The following is a 20871-nucleotide window of genomic DNA, read 5'->3' as shown; positions in this document are numbered from 1 at the left end:
AATAATACAGTAGTGTTCCACTCTCTGTAAACAAATGTTCATAAAATGAATTGTGGATATAAACCTGGCTCTGCAGTCAGAGATCACAGCTCAGAAAACATTTTGAGGGAATAATACTGTTGGCTGCAAGCCAAGGAGGGGAGAAAGATTCAGGGATGACTTAGATAAGAATGAACAATTTTTCAAGAAAGAAGGATTATCGTATCTCTAAAATATTTGAGCTGTAGATGGACTTTGGCTATTGGAGTAAAATTCCATTGAGAATACTGCATGTTATTTGAACACGTGTTTTAAATGTAGAAGTGTATCTGGAGAGAAACAAATCACTTAAAGAAACAACTATTTTCTGACAGTGGTACAGTGTGCAGGCTGCTAGTAAGAGTTCAGGATGTCTTCACTTGTATATCGTGTAAAGACTCCTGTGTGATGATGTCTGCCATCAGTAACTAAGTTGTTTAGTGTAGGAAGTTGGTTTGGGAAGGTGATTGTGATGACTGGCAATCTCTGACTAAACTGTCTTAAGAATTTGGTAGCAAAGTTGCTTTGTTCGTCAATATGGCCTTTAAACTATCATAAGATCTGAAAAGGTGCAAAATCAAATTTTTCTTAATTATAGCCCTCTGGAGTTCTAAAGGCTAGATTCTTAATCTCCTTATTTCCTGTTGTCGGTTGTTGGTGTCTGTATTGTCCATCACTGTGCCACTTGGAGCTTAACACCTTTTGCTTGTTGGAAAGGAGTAGACCTGTCAACCTTTCCCATAGCCGCTTTGGGTATGAAAATACTTGGTTTGCTACCAAAGTCAGCATGTTGCTGCAAATTCACTGGGCAAGTTCTGTGGAGAGAGAGAGAAGTTGTCCATCTCAGGTAGACAGTTTTCAGTGCAAAATTATCTTTAAGCTAAACTTCTAGGTGCGTATTTCAAGCACATTACTGTGCTTTTATGCAGAGAAATACATGGAATAAGTTGATGAGCAGAGCTCTGAAGCATGTGAAAGGAGTTAGAGAAGTAGCTGGGCTGGGCCAGCTGTGTGAAATGTTGGGTTTTTGGGGAATGGGACAGGCCTGAGTTGAAAATTAAAACATATTTTAATGTGTCTCTTAAAGTTACATTTTAAACTGGTTTTGGTATCAAAGGCTTCAAAAACTTAAATACTTTTTAGAGCTGTTAAGTTTACAGGTCAAAAACCAAAAAGAATAATCCAGAGATTTTAGTAAGCAAACATAATATTAAGATAGCCTTCTCTGTATGTTGCCTACAATTTTTGATTTCAAAAGATTGTAAAGATAGGGCATTCTTTTTTATTTTTTAAATATTTGATGTAATGTTTTTAAAGTAGACATCAAATAGCTCCTATTTTCTGTCCCTTTCTAGAATTGCCTTTTCTGAGCACTCAGTTCTCTGAACTCACACACACGCGAAGAACAATCAGTTCTGAGCAAGTTCTTGCTGTCAGAAGGATATTTTTTTATCATGTTCCCCACTTCCTTGAACAAAGTGTTCCAGCTGTCTTTATTCAGTAAAGATACCATCAATTAAAATTTATTAATGGGGCAAATCAGATTATGATCAGTGGACTTTTTTTTTGAGAGGTAAGATGATTAAAACATCTATTGTAGTCTAATAATTCTGTTTCTGAGGAAGAAAAACATATTGTGGATGCTTTTCCATGTTGAACATTAGAGTTCAGAAGATCAAAATATGAATGAGTGCTGGAATTCAACAAAGAGGGTTCAAAATTGTCCTAATCTTCTATACCCTGCACACTGGAATATCTTTCACATAAGCTTGAAATACGAAATATGGCATCTCGAAGGACTTAAAATAATTGGTTCAAGTGGTAATGAAATGATGATCCTTTCATCATGTAGCTCCAAATGTATTGCAAGAGTATAAGGGAGAACATATCCCATCTACTTAATTCTTTTTTAGGAACCTGCAAAGGTAAAATACTGTATTCTCTAAAGAATAAATTCAGTTTGCAGATTGCTTCAGGAGACTTGTCCGGTAGGCATGCATCAGCTATGTAGTAAGGTTTTTGCCTGACTCTTTTCTCACTGTAACGTGTTAGTAGTAATGAGTATAAAATAACACCTTTTGGGGGGAATAGATAACAGCTAATTTTAATTATATGACTCTAGCTGTTTAATTTACACATGAGTAGAAGGAAGCCTGGGCCTCCAAGCTATTTTGTGCATCAATGCTAAACTTAAAATCTAAAGTTGCAAAAAGGAGCAAGTAGCAAAAAAGTAAAAGAAAAAGCAATCAAAAGGAACAGTTTCGTGTAAGTGATGTGAGCTGTCTTAAGTATCTGAGGGCCAGGCAAAATTTGCTACTTTGCAATTGCTGTTTGCAGCTACTGTGGCTCACCTGATAATGTCTGAGCTTATTCAAAGTATTGAGATATGGAGAATTAATGGCTGTTTACAACCGTTACTGTACAACATATAATAAAGTATGCAGAGATAGTATCTGTGAAGGAAGTATTCTTTGAAGGCAGTTTACACACTGAGCACCTGGTTTGCATAGTGTTAAATCTTTAAATATGTCCAAAAGAGAGCTTTCTTCCTACTCACCCCTTTCTGTTGACTGGTTTTGGATGTCTGTAGCTAATGCGACTTCCTAATCTAATGAGATGATCATGAGAGCTCCCTAGATCATGATACAGAGATTTAATATTAGACTCTTATTTTATTGGTGTTCTCCATTGTTAAAATCCCAGCTTTGCTCTTTTATTGACTGATAACATATTGTGTTGATGTTTTATAAAAATCTGTTGTAGCTGACATAGTGACTTTAGATCACAACTTCTCCTTTCTTGGAGTTGCTCAGGTTGTTGTGTATCAGTTTTGGGAGCGTGGTCATTTAAGCTGAGCATTGAGGAATCTATGAACGAAAGCTGGCCAGCTTGAGTCGTCCTGTGGTAGCAGTGTTGCCTGCCTTCGGTTTCCATACTTTCAAAATAAGGTACACTACTGGTTTTCAGACTGTACTACCCCTGTGTTGGTAAGGCATCTAGAAAGAGGCGTCAATCACATAAGTTTTAACTGACATTAGTGCCAGTTGTTAGCAGCAATATTTTAAGGGGGGTGGGAAGGGTGCATTTTTAGAAGGCATTGCAATGGATCACCATGTGAGAGGTCAGTCCTTAATTTCAGTGCAGATTTATCAGATAGTTTGGTGTAGTAGCTTAGAAGTAAATGTTTGGGATAATTGGAAGTTATAAAATGAGGTGAAGTGGCTCTTCAGTATATTTATCAACATAGATTCTTAAACCTAGCCACAAAAATTCCCTGTGTTCAACTGTACTGTCATAAAATTGTCAGTGTATTCATAACTAGTAAAATATTTTTTATTTCATAGCAGGAAAATGAAAACCTTTAAAAAATGAAACTGGAGAAGAATCAACATTAGTTTAACTTTCATTTAATAAAAAACACACAACCTGACCCTTGCTTTTGGTTCGTGGCGTATTTTCAAAGGCTAAAAGATCTTTACTACCGGTAAACATGATTAGTGTCTTTGCCGTTTAAAGGAATGTTTTAATTTTCCTAGTATATATTCCAGTTGCTCCTGTGCAGTACTAACCTTACAGATCAGTTGTGAAGGGGAGCAAAATGCTGACAAGCCTAACATGATGCATGAGATATGTGTTGCTAAATAGAAATATATCAAGAAAATTAAAAGACAACGTTAATTTGTTAGCCAAAGCTTTACCTATTCCTTTTAAATTGCGCCTTTTCCCATTTAGTCAGTCCATGTGAGGTGCGGTGCTGGTGAATTCCTGATGAGAGGTCAGATTACTTTGGCATAGTAGCTAAATCTCTCCTATGAACCTTCTTACTTCTAGCTTCTTAAAATGAAATGCCGCATAACTTACTGAAGGACTGAAGTTTTCAGGCTTTTTCTGCAGAAAAGTGAGCAGAAATGCGGACAACTAACTTAGACTGGATGAACAACTGCCGTTGAACTCAAGAGTGATCAGGTACTGCTTTGCACATCAGCTGAAATGATGGCAGAAGTTATTACCCTTCGGCTGTTTAATACCCCTGCCCTGAGAGTTAATTTCAGTGATGAGTACTTCTCCTGAAGAGGAGGTGCTTGTAGCATTTCAGTTCATTTTTTTTTTTTTCAACGGTGATACTTATAAAATGTTTCAATTAATATTTAAAAAAATAGGTATTTTAGTTTTGCTAATGGTAAACTAATAACTTCACAGATATACCAGGAACAGAAGGTTTCTCTATGTACCGAAGACTAATAGCTAAAAGCTTGAGTGCAGTGAAGGGGGGGCAGAAGTGCCCAGTTACTTAATTGGAAGAAACTGCTAAAGGAAAGAAAGAATGTAGCTGCAACCTTGAGGAAACAAGAGAGGTCTTTCCTTTTGCATTTGACCATCTCGTTCTTCTCTTCTTCCTGGACTATCTGGTGGGTGAGGTAAGTCAGCCTCCTTTGTGAAGTGTAGAAGGCTTTGATCTCTGCTGCTGTGGACAAAGCTGGCATGGTGGTTGCCATCCTCTGGGTTTCTGGTGTCACAGAAAAGGTCTTGTCTTCAAAGCCTGTACTGAGCGCTATACTTCCAGCCTTTTCTTTCTTTACTACTCTGTCTCAAGGTGGTGGTGGAGGAATGGGTATTGGCAAATCAGGAAGAGTATAGTGTGAAAATTTAAAAATGAACAGTCTCATCTGGGTAACAAAACAGGATTTAGTAGGTTTGAAAGGAAGTATGTAGGAACATATTTTGGTAACCGTCAAATATAAGATGGTTAATTAATCTTTTTTCATTGTCTGTGTCTATCAGTTAGGACTACCTTCTTTTAACAATAGCTTTTTCTTTGATATTTGTCTGCCCTGTGTATTTGGCCTCAACAGTTTACTCAAAGATAAGATGAGAGATGACTTGGAAATATGGAGAATCGAAGCCTTGTGTAGGCAGAAGAAAGGTGACAGCCCTGAGACAAGTACTATTTCGGACAGAAGCTGTAGAAGGACGAAATGTAGAAGGGCATTATGGATTATGAGCTTTGTCAAGAGAGTTTATTACAAAATGCATAGATGAGGAAGAGGAGTAGTTTAGTTTTGGGGGGACCTTGATAGAGTCAAGAGCTGGTGACAGTTCATGAGAGAATTTCTACTGCATGTATGCATTTAATAAGTAAGATAAATTACCAAAAAGTTGCACATACTCAAACTGTTAAAGTTGTGTTTCCTTGGTTTTGGTGCTTACTGATGCCTACAGTAACACTGCTGTGATACCAGGGCGAATGGGGGATGAAAGGCCCACTAAAATTGTGGTTAAATTTCATTTTTAGTATCTCCCAGATCATAGTTGCAGAATTCTGCAATTTGCAAGAAGGGGAACATAAAATCCCTCAGTGTGTATTTAAAACGATTGATTGCTTGAGTGTTCTGCAGTGGTTTGTCTCTTGTCTGCTTAAAATATAAAAGGACATGTAAAATCTCAATCAGTATTCAATTAAGTATTGTTTGAGAGAGAAAAACAACTGTTTCCTGAACACTTGCTTCAGAGGTGCTCCTTCTCTGACTGCCTCTTGAAGCATTAGGGGTGCCTTTGATTTTAGAAATTTATCTCAGTTTGTATATGGGAAGCAGAATATTACTTTCATGTAGCAGCTTTTAATTTTTTTAAGTAATTTTAGCCCAGTTGATAGGCACGTTTGAAAAAAAAAAAATTGTAATGCTTTGAGATTGTTATTAAAAGCAGGTGCCAAGTAAATAGTTGGGTTTTTTTTTTAAATGGTAAAAAGGTTCTGAGAGATGCATAGTCACTTCTCTGAGATAAGCAGAAACTTTGCTATGCAAGGCTGCTGTTAACGAGCTTGACTTTTATTATTGCCAGCTGAATAAGCAGCTCAAAGCAGCTAACAGAATTTTTTATTAGTCTTATACCAGCTGGAGTCAGCACAGATGGCAGTAATGGTTTCCATCACTAGGCAAAGATAAATGGCTGATCTTGTAAACATGGAGGAGAGTGAAATAGAAATCCCAAGTAACACATCTGCTACTATTTATTAAGGTGTGCTGAGTACCTGTAAGACCAGTTCTGAAGCAAACAATGTTAAATTTCTGTGAACTTCATTATTATGGACAACCTTGATGTTAAGAAAAAACCCACCTTTTTTATAAATAACGAACTTACTTCCCGAAGACAGAGAAGTGTTTGTAAAGGGACATGGTATAGTTGATCAGATGGTCTGTATGTGCAATTACAGTAAATTAGAATCATCTGTGTCTCAGATTTGCAGGAAAAAATGGAGCCTGAATTGTTGGGAAATGTTTTGGTTTTTTCTCAGCCCATGGCAGAGGTGGAGAATAGAGGCAATGTCTTACATAGGAGCTGCAGGAGGTTGCAAATGTTTAGCATTGGAAGAAAAAAATCCTCTCATACAAATTGAAGCTTAGATGAGGTGATTTAATAGGAATTGGGTCAGAAGGCACTGGTCTCTGTTGGGAAGGGAAAATTGCTGTAAATCCCTTATCACAATTTTCTAGAGATTATGGAAGTAATTTTCAGTAACGAAGAATAGACGGCTTTTAAAAGCTCTTCAGGAATTGATTTGCAAAAAAAAAAAAAAAGTTCATGAAAGTAACTTGCCTGTTTTGGCTTTCCCTGAATGCAAAAACATTTGAAATGTGTTCTCTGAAAAAATGCATCTGCTTGTGTGTTTTGGTTTTTTTTTTTTAAAGTTTATTCCATTTCTTTTTTTCTTCCCCTCTAATACATGGGAAAGTAGGCGTTTTAAGTCATGCTTTATGCTCTAAGTTTCAGGGTTTAGTATTCTATATTTTATATTTTTGACCTATTTAGCACCTTAGTATTTTTGTTCAGCAGTGTTTCAGATCCACAGATAATACCATTAATTCGAATAACTTTCTGTACTTGGTGGTGAGACAGTGTCATGGTTTAGCCCCAGCCAGCAACCGAGCACCACGCAGCCGCTCGCTCACTCCCCCCTGGTGGGACGGGGAGAGAATCAGAAGAGTAAAAGCGAGGCAACTCATGGTTTGAGATAAAGACAGTTTAATAGGTAAAGTAAAAGCTGCACACGGAAACAAAGCAAAACAAGGAATTCATTCACTCCTTCCCATGGGCAGGCAGGTGTTCAGCCGTCTCCAGGAAAGCAGGGCTCCATCACGCGTAATGGTTACTTGGGAAGACAAACGCCATCACTCCAAACGTGCCCCCCTTCCTCCTTCTTCCCCCAGCTTTATATACTGAGCATGATGTCATATGGTATGGAATATCCCCTTGGTCAGTTTGGGTCAACTGTCCTGGCTGTGTCCCCTCCCAGCTTCTTGTGCACCCGGTAGAGCTTGGGGAGCTGAAAAAGTCCTTGACCAGTGTAAGCGCTACTTAGCAACAGCTAAAACATCTCCACATTATCACCGCTGTTTCCAGCAAAACTCTAAAACATAGTCTCATACTAGCTACTATGAAGAAATTTAACTGTACCCCAGCTGAAACCAGGACAGACAGTTGTGCAGAAAAGATTCTTTTCTGTTATCTTTGAAAAGTGAGTAATGAAGTGAATGATAAAGATACACAAAAGTGGCTAGTATAGGAGCAGTAGTAACTCATTAAAAAAACCCCCAAACTTCCAGTCTTAATTATTTTTTTTCAGTTACAGCACGGAGGAGAAGAAACCATTAAATAATTGCTTTGGCTGTGGAACTCTTTGCAGGATGTGGGTAAAGGAAACAATTGAGCAAGACTTGGAGAGCAAAGATGGGCTTTTTCATCATTCCCTGCCGAACAGTCACTGAGCCTTCCCTTGCTGTAGAGCAGCACTCAGAAGCTCTAGCACCTTGTGTAACCCTGCAGGTAAAAGGGAGTAAGCATATGGATTTGGTACAGCTTTGAATTACAGTTGTTCACATAAGGTGTTAATGACTCAGGTGACATCTTGGAATAATGTTTCTAAGGTTGAGGTGTTTGAGAATTCTTAGCAATTCCCCCAGTGTTAATCTAGTGTTGCTGTTGGCAATGGAGGAGAGAAGGTAGGTTGTGTACCGGTATGTCTGCTGCTGCTGGGTGACAGGGACACTCGAGGCTCTGTCTAATGTTGCCATGTTGTGCCTCCCTTCTGGAGGAGAGTTAGTATGAGGGGATTAAATTCTAACTTTGGTTTTATGTGGCACTGGAATGAACAGGCTGCCCAGAGAAGTGGTAGAGTCACTGTCCCAGGATGTGTTCAAAAAACATGTAGGCGTGGCCCTTGAGGGCATGGTTGAGGGAGCATGGGGGTGTTGGGTTGATGGTTGACTTGATGGTTGACTTGATGATGCTACAGATCTTTTCCAACCTTAATAATTCTGTGATTCTGTGATTCTATTCTATATTCCAGGCTACACCAGGTTTTGGTACCAAGGTGAGGTGTGTGAGAAAAATAATCTTTCATTCAGGGAAGGCTGGGGTGTATTTCACTGTGGCTTCCTGGGGTCAGCTCAGATCTGACCATGAAAGTAGAATGGGAACTTGTAGAGTGCTAAAGAATAGTCAGTGTACAGAGTATACTTGTTTCTTCTTTTGTGATTTTTTTTTCTTTTTTTAAACTTTTTCTTCATGTGTGAGTTGTGTTTCTGGAAGAGAGTTGCTATTGGGTGATGAGGAGACCTCTAAGAAAAACTGTTTTGAGGCAACTCTTCAAATGTGGGCCATATAATTAATTTTTTTGAAAACAAGCTTAGAGATATTTTAGGTTTGTAAAAAAATCTACTCTTAAGCTGCTTGGTTAGTTGGAAACTACTACTTTGCCCAGATCTTCCTTTATTCTTTTCCCTACTACTGCCATCCAAAATTAAAACTTGATTTCCAAAATTGATCTTGCAGTCATTTGCTTATATGCCCGTCTGAAAGCTTAACTAGGAGCTAGCTGTTCACATTGCAGTAACAATAGGTTTACTTTAGATATACTAAACTACTCTCTAGGACTAGCATTGGATGGATTTTATTCCTCCTTTGGAAAATTAGTGACCAAGATACCAAGTTTACCAAGGGTGCTGTCATTGTCCTATTGTAGTTATCCCAAAACATTAAATTGATAAAATATGACTTTAATTTAAAGCTTATGCTGGTTTGTGACCTGATAAGTCACATGAAATTTCATGCCTTTTTGCAGTCCTGTGATTTTGAAGATAGGCGTCTGTCTACGTTGGAAGACTGCACAATAGGATAAAAGTACCATTAGAAGCAGAAATAATGCTGTGTGTCCATGCTCATTGTACTATTCAGAACTTAGATATTTTCTTGAAGTTATCTGTTGTTTGTTTCTCTACCTTTTAAACAGAGAAACTAATGATTTTTTTTTTCTGGTCTTTGATTAGTGTAGTAAATAAACTTGAGTTGCATCACTTGTTTATACAGGTCTTAATCAGGACTTTTTTTTTCTTCTTCACAGTTTTGCTCCATTTCCACAGAGCTTCCCTTTTAACATAATTCAGTGTTGTGTTTGAGCTGAAGTATGAAGCTCTCATTGGAACAAAAGGTCTGGAGGATTGTTCAAGGACCGGTTTGCTTTTGAAGCAGGATTCCTGGTTAGCTTTCGTGCCAATAGTTAGACTGTGCCAATAAGGAAACAATTGCTTTTGCTGATAATGGTTCCTTCAAATGCATGTTTCGGGTGTTCCTTCAGGAGGAGGGTGCGTGCTTTGATGGAGATTATTACAGCATATTACTGTCACTGTTTTTTGGAGGAAAATATTTTGGAAAAATATTAATCACCTACGAGGTATTACTACAACATAGGAAAGAAAAAGATCCCATCTTGTGCCTCACATATTTAAATGATTCTGATTGTGCAGTCCTCATGTTGTTTGTGCTGTGGGTTAATCATTAATATATAGTGTATAAATATATGTAGCATGCCCCAGGACACAGGCACATGAGTCGGTTAACCCATGGTATTTCAAACCCTCTGTTTTTGAAAGATTGCAGACACCTCGTGAAACCCCTGAAGGTGATTTGTCTATAGATATGGGACTAAGTATATCTCTGGATGAATTCAGGCTGTGTTTCTCATGCTTAAGTTCCTGCCTTTCAAGACACAATCCTCTTTCTCATATTTCTGACAGTGTCTGGTTTGTATGTACACCTGAATTGGTCTAGGGTTATTAGTTAGACCTTACCGTTTCTGCTCTGGATTAATGAAGTATTATGTCTTTATGTTCTTGGGAAATCTGGTAGCCAAATACTGAAGGATGGTGAGTCTAGCCAGCCACTGGATTATCATTCATGTTACTGTGACTGTAAGTGCTGTGTTACCGTAGCTTTTTCTGATTTGTTTTGATACATTATGAATTTTCCCTGTGGAACAGACCAGATGATTTACACCACCTTTTTAGGTATTTTGGGGGGAAAAAACATTCTCTTACCTTGTATTTCTTTAATGTTGATCTAAAGTCTGATCCCATTATATGGAACTCTCTATCCTTGCATATACAAGAGGAGAGATCCAGTTGCTTCTAGGCAGGTTTATGCTGAATTTCCCATCAAGATCACCGGTGGGTTACAGAGCTCTCCTGTGCACGCCCTTATCTTCTGTTCATCACATCTGACTGGACTGTTGCTCTGGAAACCGATGTAATGTCACAAGTGACTTCATTATGATTAAATGAGGGGAAAAAATAGAACAAAAGAGCACATTCCTGTTTCAACATGCAACTTGGAAACTGAAACTGTCTCACATACATTCTCTGTATTTCAGAGCATTTTTTGGCAACAGAACACAGATGGGTCCTGCTAGTCAGGAATAAAATCTATAATTTGAAATTGCTATTATTTATTCCCTTTAAATAGAGTCTAACTGACTGATGTAGTTACAAGGATAGCTGTTTTAGACTCTGTTAAAAGCTGTGCATGGATCTGTAAAAAAAGATGCAATCAGTATTTACACTTATCTTTGTCCCTCACAGACACTTAGTTGTCTTAAACACTGAGAATGCTTTAGTTTCCAATTATATCTGGATTATTTTCTATTTATCTCTAATATCTCTGTAATATTTGAGTTTCTGAAGCAGGTCTGTAACTGCAGCAAAACAGATTATAAAAATCTGCCAGGATGCTGCAAAATTATTTGGTACTGGCTCAGCATCGTTGCTGATCTAAAGGGATTTCTATGTATTTTGTGGTTACTTATGGGGTTTGGGTGGTTTTTTTTCTTCTCAGTTCACGCTTAATAGCTTGTCTGGTAAGTTTAAAATCTTTTAATGCTGTATGGTAAACAAATAAAACTTATTAATGTCTACAAAAGTGGAATACAGAGTTATGGTTTTCCAGTCCTGCCCCGTCTTTTTCTCTCCTTAACTCTCTAGAGACTGCTTGCTGAAGGTTACCCAGTCTCTATTTTTCTAAACAGCAAACTCTTCTACCTGTACAGCTTGCATTCAGAAAAGTATAATGGTTGGGAGTCAGATCAGTGATTCTTGCTTCGGGGTGAGAGGGAGGAGAATGCGAGGAGATCAGCAGCTCTGTAGCAGTGCCACCACTCCCTGGCACAACGATGCCTGTGCAGTGCTGGTTGGACATCCAGTGAATCAACCCTGACGGTCTCACTGGTCCTCAGCTGCGGGCCTGGGTTACTCACTGGTTTCTGTGGTAGTGCAGTCTGCTGCTGGTAACGTGCTGGTGCTTTGCTGGGAAATCTCTTCAGAACTAGTTTCTGAGCTGTGGCAGCCGGTCCTTGTTCTGGGCCTTACAATAAAGGGGGCTGCCTGCTGCTCGCTGAGGGATGTGCATTCATCTGTGTCGTCAGTCGGAGCACTCCTTGCTACTCCCGCTTCTGTGGGAAGGTGGAAAAGGAAATATGTCTGCAGAAGTTTAAAAAGGCTTGGTATATACATTTCCGTTAAGACTTTAATGATAATGACAAAGCTGAGGGGCGTGCATGCGAGGAGGACTGATTTCAGCCACGTTGCTCCCAGGAGCAGCTTGATAGGTGCCACCACAAATTAAGATAATGAGTTTGGGACACATGTTTAAATCCATCCTTCCCCCCCCCCCCCCCCCCTTTTTCATTTGACTTTTTTATTGTTACTGATTCGTTACAGTGAACTAAGTAGTTGACCTGTGGGATAGTGTAACAGAAGTGGCTGAAATATAGAAAGTGGGGTGAGGCATGCTGCAGAGACATGAGTGGTTTTTCCCTTGGCTGTATCCATATGAATTGCTAAGATGGACATTTGCAGCCATTGATAAACTTTGAAGTCATTAATACTTTCAAGTAAATTGTCATTTTCTTCCCTGACAGTGTCTAATGCCTTCTTTTTTTGGCAAAGCAAAATGAGTAAGCTTACCCTGAGTAATATATTAATTACCTTTTCCATTATCTCTCAGGAAGTTCTGATTGTTTCTGAAACCTTGTGTGCTACTGATCTGCTACCTGAGGAATGTGTCCACTCCCTTCATTGTATAATTACATGGTGTAACCATTAAGATGAATCTGTTGATCAGTTGTTCTTTCTGGAAAAATAATTAACAGTACCAAAACAGCTTATATTCTTTTACAAAGCAATAATTTTCTCTGAATGTATGCTTTTATAATCTATGCAAGTAGATGTAGGTCAGCACCTTAACTCTAAGAATCTTTGTATAATATCAGGTGTCCTATTGCTTTTGTTGCTGGCATCCTAGAGTTAGTTTTTTAAATCAAAATTCTGATCACAATATGAAGGCAATTACTTAGTCATGCTGTTTCTGAAGAAGCTCCAAAGTAGGACTTCATTATCAAGGAAAGTATTGTGAATATGCATATTCCTGGTTAAATCAAGTACTGGTAACACTCACATGCAAAGTGTACATGTGTTCAATCAAAAGTCCATCACAGTAGTCCTGTGAATTATCATCGGTTTAATAAATGAGCTATTTAATTCACAAAATTCAGATAGACCTATTTTCATTGTATACTGTTACTGAACATATTTAAGTTGATATTTTTAGCAGATGCGCATTGTACTGAGGCACTGTGGTTGTGAGAGGCCAGTTCTTTCTGAATTGCTATTTATAGGCTGGCCTGGAATGCTCACATGATGATATTGTTTGTAATGTTGTGTAATTATATTGCCAGCAGTGCTATGGCAAAGAGCTTCTCAGTATTTCCATTATACAGTTCTATTTCCAAGCCATGTACCTAGTGCCTAACATAAAGCTTGGCTTAGAGATTGAGGATGTACCTCCTCTGCAAGTGGAATAAATGCTGTCTTCATATTTGTGAAAGAACTATGTGATTGTAATGACTTGTATATTTCATTATCACGTTGCTACAACAAATACTGAAACACATGGAAGTTAAAACAGGATCTGAAAAGTATCCATGGAAAAATGATGAAAGAATAGACAGAAAGCTGAAACGTAAGTGTTGCAGTTTGTATGTGAGGTCACTCTGGTACAGTGGAGTTCAAAATATCCAAGGCACAAATGGTTTGGAGCTCAGTTAGCAAGACCCTCTTGAAAATACAGGCCAAAATTGATGTTGGCAATATCCCAACATTTTGTTTCAAAATGTTCTTTAGTTCTATTACCTTAGGTTCCATCCAGTTCTTTAGCACAGTGATTTAAAAAACAAACAAAGAAAAACACCAAAAAAACAAAAAGAGACCACTTATGTGTAGTTGTAAAAACATATGTCAAAGCAAAAAGTTAAAAACCTTTTTTTTTGTCATCTGTTCAATGGAATTTTTCTGCATCTCTTCTACCTATCCTGTTGTTTTCTTGCCCTCCTTTCTAAAATAGTTTTAATTGCTTGCTTTTCACTTCAGGATAATAATCTTTGGTTAAGTGAGGTAAAGGTTCCTTGTGTTTCTCTTGTGTTTAGGCCTGAATTTTGTATCTTCTATGTTTACTAATATTCAGTTTTATTCTCTAATATAATTTCACCAGCTTAATTTACAACCCACCAAGGGGTGAAGAAGCAGCTATGTATGTGTATAGCAAAGAGTACTTTTGTGCATTTAAACCTGGGCTTTGCAAGCAAATGAACGTGGTCCTTCTTAAGTTTAGTGTAAATTTTGAGAAATCCTGGTGATGAGCTTTTGGATCTTGAGCACTTGTTTCTGTTTTAAAGAATTTGTCTTTATTGCCAGGTTAATCTCGGTAAGAAACACTGTGAAGGAGCAGTTGTAGTTTTTTCTGGCATCTCCTATTGTGTCTTCTAATTGTCTTTATAAAGCTCCAAAAGCAGCTTCAGGAGTTCACATGAATTAAAAAAAAAAACCAAAACAAACAAGCACATTTAGTAATAATATTCTTTCTAAATTCTCAGTCGCTCAGAAGATGTATTTTCCTGCCTGTTATGAGTAGAATCTCACCCATGATACTCTGAGCAGTGTATTGTTGCAACGCTGAACACATTGTCTTAGGACAACAGCTAACATGATACTTGAAAAAAGAGATTTTTTTCATAATTAAGCACAGGCATTTACACTTACCTTTGAAGGTTTCTCCCAGGTACAGATGCGCAGAGCAGCATCTTGGTGCTCCATTCCTGTTTGCTCAGCAGCCCACCGCTGTGACGGCATTGCTTGTCAATGCAGGCTTTGAAGAGAATATATTATGTTTGCTTTTTGCATGTCTCTGCTGTTGACAAAGAGGAAGGTAGCCCTCTGAAGTAGCACACCTGGGGGATAGAAAAGGTGGTAGATATGCTTGTGTGGAGTCCACAGTGCTGTCACTGTGGGGTCTTGTGTCGAGATTTCAGCTGAGGGGCTGTTGATGCATCTGTGGCCCTTTGTACTTTCAGCTGCATCTGTGGGGACCTTTGCTCTCCAGTGTGCACGCTGCTCCAACTAAATCCTGTGTGGTGAAAGCTGGAGATAATGAGCGCTGATCACTTCTGCTGGCTACCACTGTGGTACGTGGAGAAATGACCACTGACTGTCATTTTCTTCTATAAGGAAAAAAGAATCTTTCTCTTCTACTTGTCTCCCTGTTATCCCCTCACCTTGCCCGAAAGGTTGAAGAATTTATCCATTATGCTTGAAATAAAGGATGAATTCATTTTAGAAGGGGATTCAAGCGTGGGATCCCCAGTAACAAAACAGGCAGGAGAGGATTTGATGAGACTTTTCCGTGTACAAAGGAGGTTCCCGTCCCCTTCCCTCCCTTCCTCATCCTAAAGGAGACAGGTTGGTACTGATGATTTTTCAGTTTGACAAGTTGGGGTTGCATTTGCTTTGATAAATGTAATGTTATCTTCCAGATAATTTTTTGAATGAGAGAGGATTAATAAAACTCCTGCAATGCTTTACAAAATTACCTCTGTTTGTAACTGCCCAAGAGTCAAGAGTTACTGTTCTCATAGTAACTAAAGTACTTATTCCAAATATCTTGATACAGAATAGTCTAAAGTTCCATTTGGAAAAACTAGGTTTCTGTTAAAAGGTTACCATTTTTATGTATCTTTATTTTGTGCAGTTAACTTATTTTTGGCTTAGCTTGACAGTAATTTTACACAGCTGATGTATAACTAAAGGAAATGTTATACTGAGCTTTTGACTTCTGGTTGTATCTGTTGGGGCAGATTGCATTGCCTAAAAAGATGGGGTTTAGATTAGGAAGAACACATTATATATGAAATAATTGCCTTTCTGCTTTTCTGTTGACTAGTCAGCTATAGATGTTGCACAGAGGAGTAGGTAGAGGTGTCTTCAGTAAGACATGCAGAGAACATGCATTTCTGTGGGAGGTGGCGCAAGGTGTGCTATGTAGAAACAGAATAGCAATCCCAGAATGTAGCCGCTTGGTGTATAGTATAGTAATGTAGATGGAAAGCTGTGTCTTTATTTGAAGGCAGCTTTTGTGTGTTGTATTTAATTTGATCCTTAGTATTTTGAATGTGAGAGATAGAAAAGATGTCTGTAAAATTTTCCATTCCAACCTATTGAGAAGACAACTGAGAATAAAGCAAATATTTTTAGTCCTTTAGATTATGAAACAAAAATACTGTCTCTAGCCTTGCTTTTTTCCTGGTGTATTATTCCTTGGATGCAGCTTTCGAATTGGATGATGCTACAAATCTGTTTGCAACCTATTTTTTAAAAAAAAAAAGGATAAAAAAGAAAAAAAACCCTGAACAGCTACTGAATTACTGAATATTGCTTCATGTCCCAAGCTTTAGATTTTATTGTGCAGGCAGGTGTTGAGGTAGAAGGATATTTTTGCGGTATTTCACAACTCAGTACTGTCATTTTGGTTTTGGACTTTTGTATCACCTTTTTTCAAATTGCAACTCTTTCTTCTGAAACAATGGTAACAGGTGTGTTAGTAATGGCATCATCATTTCAGATAATTGGAGAAAGCTGATCGGGAGGTTCTGCAGTTAACTTATCAACACTGTTTATTTAGTTTAAAAATTAGTGCCTAGCAAAAGTATTGATAGTGTTTTTAAGAGTCAGACTTAATTATTTTCTACAATGCTTATCAGCAATTCCTGTGTAGGTGGTATTGGGGGGATAGTTTAGCTAAGGTCTTTCACATAATTCTTTGTTCCCTTTGGAAGGGATATATTCTGCAAGTTTCCTCAGCTTCCTTGTAAAAAGCCTTCTGGGAGATTCAAGACTCAGAATAATTTTACAGGTTCCAATGGGTTATTTTAAGCTAATGAGGCGCTAATGTTTGTGCTTCAAGTGTTTTGGAGGACAAAAAGCCGGTCACAACCCACAGACTGTGACTTTTGATTTCTCTTGGCTAATAAAAATCACAGACTCAGTAGGGATAAGCCTTGTGTCCAGTTAAAGTCTTCTCCCCACCCCTGCACATCTTACGTGGAGTACTGAAGAGATCTCTGCTTGGTCTGGTATTTCTTCTTTTGCAAATGCACTGCAAAAGGGGTGAATACTGGTATGACAGAATATATTGTCAACACTGTGCTGCTGCTGTTAGCGTGCCAGCCACAGAAAGTTGTGGGAGGACCTTCAGGTGAGTTGTGGCTGGCTGGTGATAAATGCAAAGCCTTTCTGACATTGCATACTCAGCAGTGGTTTCTGGACTCCCTGTTCTCAGGAGAATTATCTTGGAGTTAACACTTGTTCAAGGGAAACATCAGCTTGGTGTTCAGCAAATGGGTGAAAAACAGGAAGGAACGGTTACGACCTAGTGGGGAAGCATGCTGGGAAAGCAGGGAGCGAGTTGTGTCTGTGTTGCTGCAGAGTGATCTTGACTACTGTGTTTGATTCTGGCCCCCTTGTCTCAAAAAGGTCTGGTGGAACTAGGAATCATAGAATGGTTTAAGTTGGAAGGGACCTTTGGAGGTCACCTAGTCCAACCCCCCTGCAGTGAGCAGGGACATCTCCAGCTAGATCAGGTTGCTCAGAGCCCCGTCCAACCTGACCTTGAATGTTTCTAGGGATGGGGCATCTACCACCTCTCTGGGCAGCCTGTGCCAGGGTTTCACCACCCCCATAGTAAAAAAAAATTTTCCTTATATCCAGTCTAAAGAAATAGAAGGAATACGTAGAGAATGGCAGTAAGGGTGCAGATCTTCTTACAGACGACCTTTTACATGAGGAACCAATAAGTAAGTGAGAAGTCTTTGGTCTAGAAGACAACAGCTGGGGAGGTGAAAGGGTTATGGTTAGAGATCTGTACATCTGTGAACAGCAGAAGGAATGATTATCCCACAGGAACTGTGGGACTTTACCTTGAATTATCAGGACATGGGTTCAGAACAAATACGAAGATATACCCATAATTAAATTGCAGACTTTGTCACAGGATGGTGTCACTTTTAAAAGCCGATGTGATGAAAAATTAGTTAGGTGAATCAATATGGAAGAAAAATCATCAAAGGCTATTAAGCTGAAACACACCAGTTAATTCTGTCTGAAGTTTCTCACTGCCCGTGGCTGGTGAGAGCCCCGCATCTGTGCTAGGCGGCTGCAGAGTTTTCTGTTGCATTCATTAGGTGGCTTGTTTAAAGGGTCTGATAACTGTCAGAGGCAGGATCTGCTCCGTTCGTGATATGCCAGTGGCCTACCTGTCAGTACAACTTCACCTCCCTCTCCCCAGGTTCGTGTTCCCAATTGGATGTTGATGTTTACTGTGCACATTCCCTGCATTGGTACAGCTGGTTTCTAGTTCTGTAAACTAAATTGGTGAAGATAATTTTAAAAATAAAGAATGACAAAGCAAACTAACTCTCCCCCTGACACTCTGACCCCCTCCTTGCCCTGCATTTATCTGGCAGAGGCACAACCAAATGTGACAAACTGTGGCATGGAGCTGGGAACAAGAGGACAGAGAAGAGCAGAAACTTCTTAAACTGGTTTTGCCTCTTGAACAATTACAGTTGACGTATTCTTAGGGCAACTGTTGCCAATACGTGTTTGTCTGAAGCTTACTCATTCTGCCTCAGACCTAAAACAGAGCAGACACACTTGAAACCCTACCTGTTTTTCCTCCTCCCCCATCCCCCGCAGAGATAAAAATTACCTGCAGCCTAATTAAAGATAAAATCTCTGCTTTCAGAGTTTCCCTCTCTCTGTTTCTGAGATGTTCTGGGAAAGAATTTGCTAGCCCAGCTAAAGTAGTTCTTCAACTTTCAAAAATTAAGTGATTTCTGTGGTTCTTGCCACCTTCTGTCTTTCTGATCTTCAGTGCAAACTGAAATTTGTTGTAATTCTTCCCTTTGCAATCCACAAAAGACCTAGGCAATGGTTCCTCAAGAGTACTGGAATATAGCAAAGGCTAAAGAGAGTTCTGCTTTCTAGGCAAAAATATTTTTGTTTCTAAGAATGTTCATATTTCCCAAACTGTTCAAATGTAAATGTTACTTCATAAGTAATGCAGTATAAATACAACATAGGAACTATGAGATTCTAAAAGATGCTGGGTAGAACATATTTTGGAATATTTTCTACATTTCAGATTCACTATGTTTTAAGAAATACAAATTCAAACTGGATTGAAGTTAGGAAGGCTAGAGGACTGCAGAACCTCTGTAAAAGTGTACTTAGAACTAGGAGGGAAGTGTAACACATGAGAGTATATGTAGAAAGCTGTCTTAGATTGAAGTGTTAATTTACAGGACAATGTTGTTACAAGAATAACAAATAAATGAAATTAAATTTCTTCAATGGCACAAATTGGGAAAGCTTTCTGGACAGCAGGAGAGTTAATAGCCTTCCATGAGGTAGGACAACATAACTGACTTTGAATTGTTCAGACTCCATCTCAGAAGACTTTATGGCATTGTTGCCTGTGACAGCTGTAGACTGTACGACCTGGAGATCCTTGCTCTATGTTTTATTGCTTTATTGCTTTATTCAGCCAGTTAACTCGTATTGGCAGATGTGATCTCACTTTTTAGCTGGAAGAATAGACATAACTCATCTTTTGTTTCTGTCTTTTCGGGAAATACTGAAAATCCATTTAAGTTCTTCAGTAATTCTTTGATCACATTAATGGCTTGTGCACCATAATATTGTGACCTTTTTCTAGAGTTTCTTAAGAACCATCAATGTCTAAAGAGTCTGAGATGACTTCTGTTTCTCTTATGCTAGCTTGTAATGCTCACTAAGACTCCATTCTAGCTGTGTTTGTGATCCTGTGATTCATGTGTCCATGTTTGCTCTTTGAAATCAGCCTTTCTTATATTGAGAACTGCTTGGAATTTTACTTTTGACTTACGCTGTAGCATTGCTGTTTGTTTTTAAAAAAATTGCAATTTTTATGGGACAGAGGCCAACTGTTTGGTGTGTATTGTAAAAAATGAAGTCTATTGTAACAAAACAAAACTATAAATGACGTTCCTTTTCTGATTTTGAATGATACACTACAATCGCTTCCATTAAGCTGTGAACTCATTCTCCACTGAGGCACTTCAAAGCTGTATCTGTCTTCCCGTAACTTGATAAACCGAGTCTCTATGTAAAGTCAGCAGTAAATCAACTTTCTCTGTTTTATCCATTTATGATATTTCTGACTTGCACATGCAAACTTTTTGTGAAGAGTTATTTCAGTTCGTACCTTATGTCTTCTGGCTCTTACCGAGTTTTATTTCAGAGTTTTATCTTCAAGTGTTCCATTTGCACTGGAGCTGTACAGAACTGTCACTTTTTTAGTAACGACTGTGACCATCTGCTTAGAACGAAAGAAAATAGAGATTGAATTAAACCCCCTTTATCTGCCAGAGCAAAGTAAAAATTGCTACTGTGATGATAAAGTAGTACTGTCCAAGTTTGTCCACTGAAAATCAATAGGTGAAACCTGGATGCCAGTCCTTGCCTGATAACATTACTTGATGGGCACAATGAAAGAATATCCTTCACAGCAGACTGGCTGTACCTTTTTGGAGATGTGAAGAAATTTCAGGCTTAAAATTCAGGAGTGAAACCCCACTGAAGGTTGCTGGGGTGCCACGAATTTCTTATTTCATGTTGAAAATTTCCTTCCATGAAACTGAAATACATGGGTTGCTGTGGAGAGCACATCATCTAAGGATTTTTAGAGGTGGTTTTTACTGAGGGTTTTTTAGTTGACACAAGTGTGGGATGAAAGTAACGGTTAGAAATTCCTGAATCTAAAACCTTGCAGATAATCTCTTATACTGATGTTCATGCTACTACTCTGTGCCACAATACCTTTAAAAAATTTATTGTAGCATTTTTCACAGAAGGGCTGAAGTTGGCAGGGGCCTCTGGAGGTTACCTGATCCAACCCCTCTGTTCAGGTGGGGCCACCTACAGCCCGTTGCCCAGGACTGTGTCCAGACAGCTTTTGAGTACCTCCGAGGGGAGAGACTCTACCACCTCCCTGGGCAACCTGTGCCAGTGCTTGGTCACCCTCACAGTGAAAAAGTGTTCCCTCGTGTTCAGAGGGAACCCGCTGTGTTTCAGTTTGTGCTCATTGCCTCTGGTCCTG

General features: G+C 38.8%; 1 protein-coding gene and 1 long non-coding RNA gene across 14 annotated transcripts in view; one reads left to right on the top strand and one right to left on the bottom strand.

Moving 5' to 3' along the window:
• Positions 1-20871, top strand: part of KIF13A (kinesin family member 13A) — a 128765-nt gene that overhangs the window by 15518 nt on the left and 92376 nt on the right. The window contains exons 1-2 of one of the 12 annotated variants that reach the window (XM_064443665.1): positions 3899-3984; positions 4219-4436. The exons of 10 other annotated variants lie outside the window; for them this stretch is intronic. The gene's annotated coding sequence lies outside the window, so the exon portion shown is untranslated. Of the gene's footprint in view, positions 1-3898; positions 3985-4218; positions 4437-20871 lie in introns of those variants that run through there. One more of the 12 variants, XM_064443668.1, reaches the window with a different exon arrangement.
• On the bottom strand, positions 10086-14779 carry LOC135311731 (uncharacterized). Of its 2 annotated transcripts, XR_010371318.1 has the most exons (4): positions 14442-14779; positions 12333-12477; positions 11603-11797; positions 10086-10587 (listed from the first exon to the last, which is right to left on the bottom strand). It is a non-coding gene; the product is annotated as an uncharacterized LOC135311731 (long non-coding RNA). The 2 variants fall into 2 exon arrangements; XR_010371317.1 differs by lacking the exon at positions 10086-10587 and having other exon boundaries at positions 10880-11797.

The sequence above is a fragment of the Phalacrocorax carbo genome, chromosome 2 (assembly GCF_963921805.1).
Source record: "Phalacrocorax carbo chromosome 2, bPhaCar2.1, whole genome shotgun sequence".
NCBI classification, from domain to species: Eukaryota; Metazoa; Chordata; class Aves; order Suliformes; family Phalacrocoracidae; genus Phalacrocorax; species Phalacrocorax carbo.
The sequence above is the reverse complement of the archived record's forward strand: the minus strand, read 5'-3'. Positions and strand labels throughout refer to the sequence as shown.